Source organism: Alosa pseudoharengus, unplaced genomic scaffold, assembly GCF_046254945.1.
Source record: "Alosa pseudoharengus isolate Yale_2024_CS ecotype anadromous, Long Island Sound unplaced genomic scaffold, YU_APseudo_1.1 YU_APseudo_1.1_scf_17, whole genome shotgun sequence".
Classification (NCBI taxonomy): domain Eukaryota; kingdom Metazoa; phylum Chordata; class Actinopteri; order Clupeiformes; family Clupeidae; genus Alosa; species Alosa pseudoharengus.
This window is the reverse complement of record NW_027468640.1, coordinates 15,596,459-15,608,600: the sequence shown is the minus strand read 5'-3', so window position 1 is coordinate 15,608,600 and position 12,142 is coordinate 15,596,459. Positions and strand designations below refer to the sequence as shown.

The 12,142-nt window shown below is 39.5% G+C and overlaps 1 long non-coding RNA gene across 1 annotated transcript; it reads right to left on the bottom strand.

The window, feature by feature from the left end:
- Positions 1–8,784: 8,784 nt before the first annotated feature.
- LOC143127978 (uncharacterized) lies at positions 8,785–11,742 on the bottom strand. The gene is made up of 2 exons (XR_012987762.1): positions 11,662–11,742; positions 8,785–10,218 (listed from the first exon to the last, which is right to left on the bottom strand). It is a non-coding gene; the product is annotated as an uncharacterized LOC143127978 (long non-coding RNA).
- Positions 11,743–12,142: the final 400 nt, after the last annotated feature.

Sequence of the window (12,142 nt, the reverse complement as noted above, 5' to 3'; positions counted from 1 at the left end):
CTGCCGCTTGCCATAGCCAACATGCAAGCCTCAAGTGCACCTATCCAAGACTCTTGGATGACAGAATCTTGTATGGTGGACACCATCCCTGGTCGAACCAAAAGAGACCGGAAAGTCCTGCAAGGGACTGATCCCTGTATTTCCAGATACCTGTGGTTTTGGTGACAGGGACGACCACATACCCGTATTTCCAGATACCTGTGGTTTTGGTGACAGGGACGACCACATACCCGTTAAGACAAGTGGAGTGAACCAAGGGAAGTCCGCAATTGATAAAGCAGTGGTCCCAGATACAGGAAGTGGATGGGACCTTGTACCGAGCGATCCAGGCTCCTCCTTCCAGGGATCCAGTGCTGCAGCTTTTACTGCCAAAGGTGTTGCGAGTCAAAGTGCTCACTAGCCTACACAACAACCACGGCCATCTGGGGGTGGACAGGACCACAGATCTGATATGACAGAGGTGCTACTGGCCCCAGATGTGGCATGAGGTGCAAAAGTGGTGCTTGCTAAAGCAAGACAACCCAAGCCAGAACCTTCTTGGGAAATATGCTAGCCCCTAAGCCTTTGTAAATAATCTCCATTGACTTTACTCTCTTGGATTGGGCTAGCACAGGACAAGAGAATGTTCTGGTAGTCACAAATGTTTTCTCAAAGTTTACCCAGGCCTTTCCCACCCCTGATCAGAGAGCTTCCACCGTAGCTAAGATTCTAACTGAGAGATGGTTTTATGTGTATGGCGTGCAAAGGAGAATCCACTCTGATCAGGGGAGCAGCTTTGAGGAGGAGCTGTTGAAACACCTGTGTGACACCTATAACAAAGACTAGAACCACCACTTATCATCCAGAGGGGAATGGTCAATGTGAACGTTTCAACAGGACACTTCATGACTTGTTCAGGACCTTACCCCCTGAAAAGAAGCGTAAATGGCCCCAGTTGCTCCCTCAGCTCCTGTTCGCCTATAATACCACCGTGTACCAGTCCACACAGCACTCCCCATACGAGCTGATGTTCGGTCAGAAGCCACAGTTACCAGTCGACCACCTACTTGGATATACTGGAGGTGACCACAGGGTCAGTCCACCGACTGATTGGGTGGTGCAACATCAAGAGTACCTGACTTCTGTCTATGCTAGTGCTAGGAGACACTTAGAAGAGGCTGCGGCATATCATAGGCATGGTGGTCCTAACACTGTAGTCCTCTTCAAAGTGGTTGTATGCACATCCCACCTCACTGAGGCCAGGTGCAGGACAAAAAAGCTTATCAAGGAAAGAAGAGTAGTTGTCCGCACACTGCCATCATAACACATAACGCAACGTTTCGACCCACCAGGGTCATCATGAAGACCCTGGTGGGTCGAAACGTTGCGTTATGTTTTTAACTCAATAAATTTAGTTCTTCTGGGAGATTGTAGTGTGCGGTCCTGACACTGTACCCATATTACCACCTGGCACTCTAGTCTTTTTCTAGTGGGCAGTGGTAGTGTAGTGGTTAAGGAGCTGGGCTAGCGTGCAGTAGCCTGAAAGTTGTCGGTCGGTTCAATTCCCGGCTTTCACTGTTATGCCCTTGAGCAAGGCACTTAACCCCAAGTTGCTCCGGGGACAATGTGATCTCTTGTAATATAGCTGACATACAGTATGTAAGTGACTTTGGTGTCTGCTAAATATATGTAAACTCTTTTGCAAGAACCATTTTCATGGTCGCCACAAAATCCAGGATACATGGGTGTCTACCAAGTATGAAATTGTGGAGTGTCTTGATGGAATTGGCACACACTATAAGATCAGGCTGTATGGGGAAAAGGGCCCCCTTAAGACGTTCCACTCATAATACTGCCGGACAGCATTCAAACCCCTTCCACCTCCCACAGTCTGTTTCACATGAGTTCTCTGCCAGTGTAGCAGAAGTAAATATTCTCCCCGTCCCCTTCAAGCCTTGGCAGTAGATAGGTATGCTACCAGGATGGTGAACTTTAAAGACAGGTGTGTATGCAGAAAGGCTGACCTGCAGCGCTGGCGCACACGTCCACCTGTGGGTGGTGATCATATACGTAGCTTCCTCTCTGGGAGAACACAGCCGGTCATTTGATATTTTTGCCGCATGGGTGTTTGTGGTTGTTGTTGTTGGAAGAACATGGCTTTATTCTTAATTCTAAGACTTCATTGCTTCTCTCGCACGCCCGGCCTGTTGGCTGTGGATAACCCGTAGCTTTTAAAGAGAGCAAATGCACATGGTTTAGTGTCTGAGCAATGTTTTCCCTTGAGTTTTTTGTTTTTTGTATTAGTTCAGGCTGTGAGAGGGCCATCCGTGGTTTGTCTGTTTGTTTGTACCTTATATTCTTTTGTTTGTTAATTTTGCCTACTGTTACTCAACTACCCATGCCTATGTCACCTGTGTTGCCTGTACTATTATTATTATTATAGATTATTTCCAAGACAAATTTCTCTTAAGGTAGACAATAGAATGACATGGCAGGTCAAGGAAAGCATCAAGAAAAGCAAAGATTAAGAAATCGTTTTTGACATAGGCAACAAGGGTGGAGGTGTTTTTACACTTTTCAGACACTCAAAGTTTGAAAACTATGGATATTGTTTTAGAACCAACAACCTTTCTACATTATCTGGGGGTTTTGTGTGCAAAAAGTGGAATTAATTGTCAAAAAATTAGAAGAAAATGTGAAAATCACTTTTCGGACTAGATATAATCGCTTATTTTAAAACATACAGAAAAAAACACTAAAGATGGATCGTGAAAATTTGAAGACAAAAAAAATCTTGATCCTTAGACTCTATATTAGCAAAATATGCAAAAAAATTAATTTTTACATGAAAATCCAGCGGGACCCTATTTTCCAAACACAGCGTACTGTACTATATTCTCAAAACCAAAGATCATACAGCAATCTCCAGGAATGAAATGAAATAATGAAATATTTAGGCTTAATTCATTCTTTACAAACAAAATGCAATTGTATTCAACATAACTTACATAAAAAATACTATTGTCACACCAGGTAAACAAATGTGGTGCTGAATGGGTGCTCTGTACTGCCTCTACAAACACAATCAGCCCCACAAATAGTTTGTGTGTGTGTGTGTGTGTGTGTGTGTTAATTTGAGTTCACATATCTAAAAAATAAAGATGAGGATGTCACAAGAAAATATTTTGTTCAGATTATAAAAAAATGAAAATTTCAACTGTCAATTGTATCAGATTAAATCCTAGCCTGGCGGGCCATCCTATATCATTGACATGTATAGTCTGGCATCGAATCATTCACCTCGCTTAATCCAAGGGGCGGGCAGAGAATTGTCTTTCAAACTGCCTAGGCATGCAATAGGCCAGCGCTACGACCATATCCGTATCCGGTCGGCAAAACGGCAAATACATCCTTCTTCGAAAGGAATGACTTAAGTGCATTGTGTTGATCTACTTTCAAAGAAAAGCACATGTCCAACTCCTCCAAAGTTGACGCCAACGCCGATTCAAACAACCGCTCTTCGTTTGCCATAGCCACCTTCCTTGTTGTTCACCGTCGCAGGATGTCGTTATCCTGTTAAGCCCGCCTTAAGACTCTTTAACGAAATAGAGCGCTGTGATTGGCCGTCATCCACGGTGTTAAGCCAATAGAAATTCCTATGGTTCGATACTAGACGTACAAGCTGAGCAAATTAATTTGCCGCCGCTAGGGTGCGTCTAGATTTCTAGGCTAATTAAATCCTCCTATTTCAGATATAATCTCACATTAAACATCTGCCACAAATAGCTGAGGAGTGATTACATCTGGTCAAACACAAACAAAAAACATCATCCAGCTGAAATAATGGAAAAACATTATTGCCACGTATTATGTTTATTTATTTATTTTTATTTTACCTCCTATTCATTCAGTCTTATTTCCACCTTGATCTATTTTATTGTATTTATTGTATTGTGTAATTACTATTATTATTACTGATAATATTTTCTTTTTCTTTTTGTTTCTTTTAAGCACATTGAGTGACATTTTGTATGATAATGTGCTATGTAAATAAACTTGAACTTGATCTCTGGTGAGTGTGAAGCTCTGTCTCTGTCCCTATGGTTGCCATGGGGATCTCCCTGCAGACCAACACACAGAGTAGTGGGTCTGCAATCAAACGCAAACTTGCGATGGGAAAAAGCATGTGCACTTGACCATCAAAAAGCCAGTACAATTCATGATTATAAATGATGAAAAAGATTAGAGGGCAATAAAGAAAGATCAGAGAAAAGACTGCAACAGGGAGCACATCTAAGCCCGGCTTCCTGCTTGAGCGTGAGCAGGAAATACAAGTTAATATGCATGTAACTGCTACAGTGCAGGCCACTCCACACAGGACAGGGTAAATAAAAAAGGGAAAATTGGAGATGATACACAGAGTGATGGAGAGGGGGATGGAGACAAGTGGAGAGGAGAGGTGACTGGAGCAGCGGGGACATCTAAGAGAAAGGATTCCCTCCAGCGCCACCAACTGGTGAAAAGAGCAACCACAAAGTCTAAATGTGTTGACAAAAAAAACCCCCCTCATATGATAATACAAATATCTTATCCATGTAATATCATTCAGTATAAAAGGGGTGACAAGGAGCTCCAGGGCATCACTAAAGAGGAGGAAGATGATGAAGGTTGAGACTCTGCCACCCCTAACTTGGAGCTGACGCAGTGATCGGACAGCCCAAACCAGAGCCGGCAGACCCGCACACATGCCAGTGATGAGGAAAATTACTGCTCTGATGTGGAAGGACGGAGGTGGTGAGTCTGTGGTGTTGTCCATGGTCTATTCTCAGTTCTGTCAGTGAGAAATATGTTTGCATTACTTTCACAAATGTATTTGTGGCATGTTTGTGTTTGAAGACATCTAAAACATTTGCATCCAACACTGTATCTGTCCAGTGAAAATGTGAATTATAAATTACAGTCTTTGTTTTCATAGAGTGGTCCCCGGGGACCAAACGCTTATTTTCCATAACAGTCTAGTGGAGCTACATGCCCACCAAGTTTCATGTTCCCTGGTGTTTCGGTGACCCAGGAATCGTTGACCAAAAATTCAGAACACTGACGCTAGCGGCGGTCATAATTACATAGCCTACTATGTTTTCATGGGGTTTCTGACTTGTAGCACACAAAAACATACAGTGACAAACCTGGACTTGGCTGATGGAAACAAAATGGCCAAACTTTACATGACCAAAAAATAAATCAGAGGATGGTTTCCAGACTATTTCCCTAAGAAATACTGCTATGAAGCAAACACAAACACACCAGCATTTAATCTGTTAGAAGGTTTCTGGTTTATACTGTATGTTGCAATAATTCAAATGTTGAAACAAATGGAGACACTTTGCAATGGCAGTGTATTGGACTGTAGTGTAGTGCTCTTCAAAATGTTGATTTTATGTTACCATTGTTGAAATATTTAGAAAGTTATATTGAAAATAAAGTTATATCGACAAACCACACTCTCAAACATGGATGACTCTTTAACAGTCTTTATTGGGACATGTCATCAAAATGTACACGTTTCAGCCCTAGGCTATCATCAGCGTGTTGTGATGGCATAGGGCTGAAACGTGTACGTCAATAATGCTTGAGAGTGCTGTTTTTCAGCTTTGTTTTTATAGTCTTTTTTCAAACTCGCACCCTGAGACGGGAATTTTATTTTTGGAGTTGAGCGCGCCTGTTCCTGTGTACGTCTGAAGAGAATTGCCATCCTCTGTAGATTTGTGATGGAACATAATACAGCTTCAAAGTTCTGACATTATTTTCATTCTCAACCAATTATTGATTTTTTTTATCTTAATTGGTTGTTGTTTTTTATTAATTCACTTACTGATAGTGTAGTGTTTATTCTTATTGGTAATTGTTACTCTAATGTTCTAAATCACTTTGGATGAAAAAGTTTCAGCTAAGTACAAAAACAATAATTGTATTATGCTGGATTTTGTCTGCTGCGACTATAGTGCTAAACATGATCAATACTTTTCATTTCATCAATTTCATCTTCATTCTATCTGTGTTCTCTAAACTGTTTAAATGCAGTTTTTTTTCTATGTTCCTCTCAGCAAGATTGTCATATATTTATAAACACTTTGAATCCTACGGTAACAGCTACACATGATTAATCCATATAGAATCCTATACTATACTAATCACATTTCTCTCTGAAAGTCCAAGAGGACTAATCACAGTTCATCCATAGTACTTATTTTACTCTACATATAGAAGCTGAACTACTTACACAAATGTCTGCCGTGGTCTTAGGCTACCTCAAGAGGGTGGAATACGAAGTTAGAGATAGCTGCAGGGGTGACACTAAGCCACTGAGCCACCTGCGACAGTAAAGGTTCAGTGAAGTAAAGCAAAGTTTCCTGCTCACCACTCCACCCCACTCTCTCTCTCTCTCTCTCTCTCTCTCTCTCTCTCTCTCTCATTTTCACATAATCAACAAAATCAGGTGTTGTCCATATAAGACAGATGAGACTTTTTCATAAATACATTCTTTTAGCATCAAAATAGGGTAGGCCAAGATCATTTATAATGTTTAAGGACATACTTTCACCTCACTAATCTTGGTGTTTTTTTTTCTCTTCCTTTCAATATCTTCAGGCCACTTTTAAAAAAATTCTTATGTGACAAAAAGTAACAGGTTTGGCAGTAGCCTAAGGCTACGTTCAGACTTGGCTTCCTTTTTCTGACAAGAGAAGTTGTGCAGACCGCTTTTTCACTATTTAAAAATTTGCCATCGTTTTTGTTCCAAAAAGCAGCTGTAAGTATATTTTGCGGTTATCGGCTTGTGATTGGTCAGCTGTCAAAAAACATAGGATGCATACGATAGGATGTTAGGATGATAGGACATAGGATGTTTTTCCGCTAGAAGTTGCACATTTCTCAATTTTAAAAACAGCTCTGAGCTGTAGAAAAAGATTCTCGTTTGAAAAGAAGCAGAAGACTTTTTTGAAAACACGATCTACTCCATAGGATTATAATGAAAAATGGATGCCGGTAGCTGCAAAAAATATGCCTAGGGGGAGGGGTGTATTTATGTGCGTGTGTGTGTGAATGTGTGTGTGTGTGTGTGTGTGTGTGTGTGTTTGTGTGTTACAACAAGTCTTGCTGATCCTAGCACTTACCACATGTCTTGAACTGACACTCAATGTTTAAAAAACAGCACTCACTGCTGCACTTATTCTTACTGTACTCTACCGTTTTTAAATTGTCCTAAAATTGTTGAGAATTGCTTTAAAACTTAAATTGTTTACCATGTTGTTAGTCGCTTTGGTTAAAAATGCGTCAGCCAAATGTAATGTAATGTAATGTGTGTGTGTGTGTGTGTGTATGTCTGTGTTTGCATGTGTGTGACAGCCATGTATGCATTGTTCTCTTGTGTGTCTTTCCCTCCGTCGGCCTGTAAATGGGGGTGTTGATCCAGGTGGTTCCACAATTGCCATGAGAAGAAACAAAATTGTTTTGGCTGCTGAATTCTGATGGCTCATTGGTGTTCATTGAAAGAGCAAAAGAAAACTTTAGGAAATGTTAGCAAATGTGGCCAAGTGTACACATACCAAATTCATCAAAATCATGTCTGAAGCTGTTCTTGGGGCATAGAAATTCATAAATTACAGTGCCTCCCATGGATGGAATTTCATGAAACTTGGCATGTACCCAGATCATACACGTACAATTTTTCTACGGTTTAGAACATATTGGCGATGCATTTTTACATTTATGTTTTTCACCAGGACACGCTGCACCACAAATGAAAAAAAATGAATGTGTCATTGTACCCAGCACTTCTGAAAATGCACTTCTGAGTGTGTCTCTGTCCCCAGCACATTTCAAATCAAACTGACAGCCTAGTTATTAATTTTAGTCTTTATTTAATTTTTCAATATTTTGGGTAATAAAACCCCAATTTTGAACAAACAACCTCTTGTGTCCTCTTGCCTCACTGCCTTGGTCCCTTACATGCACGTTGTGTATGACACATAACATGCATGTAAGGGACCAAGGCAGTGAGGCAAGAGGACACAAGACCTTGAATTTACTGAGACCTTGAATTTACTGAATCTACTGAGATCTTGAATTTCCCCTTGGGGATCAATTAAGTATCTCTCTATCTATCCATCTACAAGGACCCACGGAGTTGTTAACCCTTTTGAGCTGCTTTTTAAAGTAATAAACATTCCTGCATTTGTTTAACGTTCTCCACTAGTTCTGCAAATAAAGTAGATGTGTTAGCTGACATACTGGTGTAGGGCACGTGTCCTAGTTAGATCTTCACCCAGAGCACAGAGACCACATAGACTACAACCACAAGTTTCAGCACAAAAGGAAAGAGACCTTGTGGTGGAAACTGCATGAATATTGGTTGCATGTTGCCATATCTCCTATATCTTATGTCCAAATAAACAAGATTTGCACTCTGACATTGTGGCCTTTGTATTGTGAGCATGTTATTAAAACTGAATAAATGAAATATTACTATTTGAGTTTCTCATAACACATTTTTGGTAAACAAAGGTCTGGCTATGGAAACATATATCCCCATTATGTATGTATGTATGTATGTATGTACAACCTCAAATCACAAAAAGTAAAATGCAAATAAAACCAGAATGTGATAATCTGCAAATCTATATAACCCATATTTAGCTGCAAACGGACATAGACAACGTATGAAATGTTGAAAATGACAGATTTGACAATTTCATGGAAGATATATGTTAATTTTGAATTGAAATATAGAAACATATGTATGAAGGATTTGGGGGATCTGAATTTATATTTATTCTCAAAAGCAAAGATCATACAGCTATCTCCAGGAATGTTTAATGACATATTTAGGCTAAATTCATTCTTTACAAACAAAATGCAATTGTATTCAACATAACATAAAAAAGACTATTGTCACACCAGGGAAACAAATGTGGTGCTGACTGGGTGCTCTGTACTGCCTCTACAAACACAATCAGCGCCACAAATAGTGTGTGTGTGTGTGTGTTAATTTGAGTTCACATATCTAAACAATAAAGATGAGGATGTCACAAGAAAACATTTTGTTCAGATTATTAAAAAAAAGAAAATTTCAACTGTCAATTGTACCAGATTAAATCCTCCTATTTCAGATATAATCTCACACATCTGGCACAAATAGCTGAGGAGTGATTACATCTGGTCAAACACAAACAAAAACTATCATCCAGCTGAAATAATGGAAACACATTATTGCCATGTATTATGTTTATTTATTTATTTTCATTTTACCTCCTATTCATTCAGTCTTATTTCCACCTTGATCTATTTTATTCTATTTATTGTATTGTGTAATTACTATTATTATTACTGTTAATCTTTTCTTTTTCTTTTTGTTTCTTTTAAGCACATTGAGTGACATTTTGTATGATAACGTGCTATGTAAATAAACTTCAACTTGATCTCTGGTGAGTGTGAAGCTCTGTCTCTGTCCCTATGGTTGCCATGGTGATCTCCCTGCAGACCAGCACACAAAGTAGAGGGTCTGCAATCAACCGCAAACTAACGATGGGAAAAAGCATGTGCACTTGACCATCAAAAAGCCTGTACAATTCATAATGATAAATGATGAAAAACATTAGAGGGCAATAAAGAAAGATCAGAGAAAAGACTGCAACAGGGAGCACATCTAATCTTCCTGCTTGAGCGTGAGCAGGGAATACAAGTTAATATGCATGTAACTGCTACAGTGCAGGCCACTCCACACAGGACAGGGTAAATAAAAAAGGGAAAATTGGAGATGATACACAGAGTGATGGAGAGGGGGATGGAGACAAGCGGAGAGGAGAGGTGCCTGGAGCAGCGGGGACATCTAAGAGAAAGGATTCCCTCCAGCGCCACCAACTGGTGAAAAGAGCAACCACAAAGTCTAAATGTTGTGACAAAAAAATCATCCATAAAAAAAGGAGTATATGCATATCTCATCCATGTAATATCATTCAGTATAAAAGGGGTGACAAGGAACTCCAGAGCATCACTGAAGAGGAGGAAGATGATGAAGGTTGAGACTCTGCCACCCCTAACTTGGAGCTGACGCAGTGATCGGACAGCCCAAACCAGAGCCGGCAGACCCGCACACATGCCAGTGATGAGGAAAATTACTGCTCTGATGTGGAAGGACGGAGGTGGTGAGTCTGTGGTGTTGTCCATGGTCTATTCTCAGTTCTGTCAGTGAGAAATATGTTTGCATTACTTTCACAAATGTATTTATGGCATGTTTGTGTTTGAAGACATCTAAAACATTTGCATCCAATACTGTATCTGTCCAGTGAAAATGTGAATTATAAATTACAGTCTTTGTTTTCATAGAGTGGTCCCCGGGGACCAAACGCTTATTTTCCATAAAAGTCTAGTGGAGCTACATGCCCACCAAGTTTCATGTTCCCTGGTGTTTCGGTGACCCAGGAATCATTGACCAAAAATTCAGAACACTGACGCTAGCGGCGGTCATAATTACATCGCCTACTATGTTTTCATGGGGTTTCTGACTTGTAGCACACAAAAACATACAGTGACAAACCTGGACTTGGCTGATGGAAACAAAATGGCCAAACTTTACATGACCAAAAAATAAATCAGAGGATGGTTTCCAGACTATTTCCCTAAGAAATACTGCTATGAAGCAAACACAAACACACCAGCATTTAATCTGTTAGAAGGTTTCTGGTTTATACTGTATGTTGCAATAATTCAAATGTTGAAACAAATGCAGACACTTTGCAATGACAGTGTATTGGACTGTAGTGTAGTGCTCTTCAAAATGTTGATTTTATGTTACCATTGTTGAAATATTTAGAAAGTTATATTGAAAATAAAGTTATATCGACAAACCGCACTCTCAAACATGGATGACTCTTTAACAATCTTTATTGGACCATGTCATCAAAATGTACATGTTTCAGCCCTAGGCTATCATCAGCGTGTTGTGATGGCCTAGGGCTGAATAGTGTACGTCAATAATGCTTGAGAGTGTCGTTTTTCAGCTTTGTTTTTATAGTCTTTTTTCAAACTCGCACCCTGAGACGGGAATTTTATTTTTGGAGTTGAGCGTGCCTGTTCCTGTGTACGTCTGAAGAGAATTGCCATCCTCTGTAGATTTGTGATGGAACATAATACAGCTTCAAAGTTCTGACATTATTTTCATTCTCAACCAATTATTGATTTTTTTTATCTTAATTGGTTGTTGTTTTTTATTAATTCACTTACTGATAGTGTAGTGTTTATTCTTATTGGTAATTGTTACTCTAATGTTCTAAATCACTTTGGATGAAAAAGTGTCAGCTACAAAAACAATAACTGTATTATGCTGGATTTTATCTGCTGCGACTATAGTGCTAAACATGATCAATACACACTTTTCATTTCATCAATTTCATCTTCATTCTATCTGTGTTCTCTAAACTGTTTAAATGCATTTTTTTCTATGTTCCTCTCAGCAAGATTGTCATATATTTATAAACACTTTGAATCCTACGGTAACAGCTACACATGATTAATATAGAATCCTATACTATACTAATCACATTTTTCTCTGAAAGTCCAAGAGGACTAATCACAGTTAATCCATAGTACTTATTTTACTCTACATCTAGAAGCTGAACTACTTACACAAATGTCTGCCGTGGTCTTAGGGTACCTCAAGAGGGTGGAGTACGAAGTTAGAGATAGCTGCAGGGGTGACACTAAGCCACTGAGCCACCTGCGACAGTAAAGGTTCAGTGAAGTAAAGCAAAGTTTCCTGCTCATCACTCCACCCCACCCTCTCTCTCTCTCTCATTTTCACATAATCAACAAAATCTGGTGTTTTCCATATAAGACAGATGAGACTTTTTCATAAATAATTTTTTTTAGTATCAAAATAGGGTAGGCCAAGATAATTTAAAATGTTTAAGGACATACTTTCACCTCACTAAGCTTGGTGTTTTTTTCTTCCTTTCAATATCTTCACTTTTAAAAAATTCTTCTGTGACAAAAAGTAACAGGTTTGGCAGTAGCCTAAGGGTACGTTCAGACTTGCCTTCTTTTTCTGACAAGAGAAGTTGTGCAGACCGCTTTTTCACTATTTAAAAATTTGCCATCGTTTTTGTTC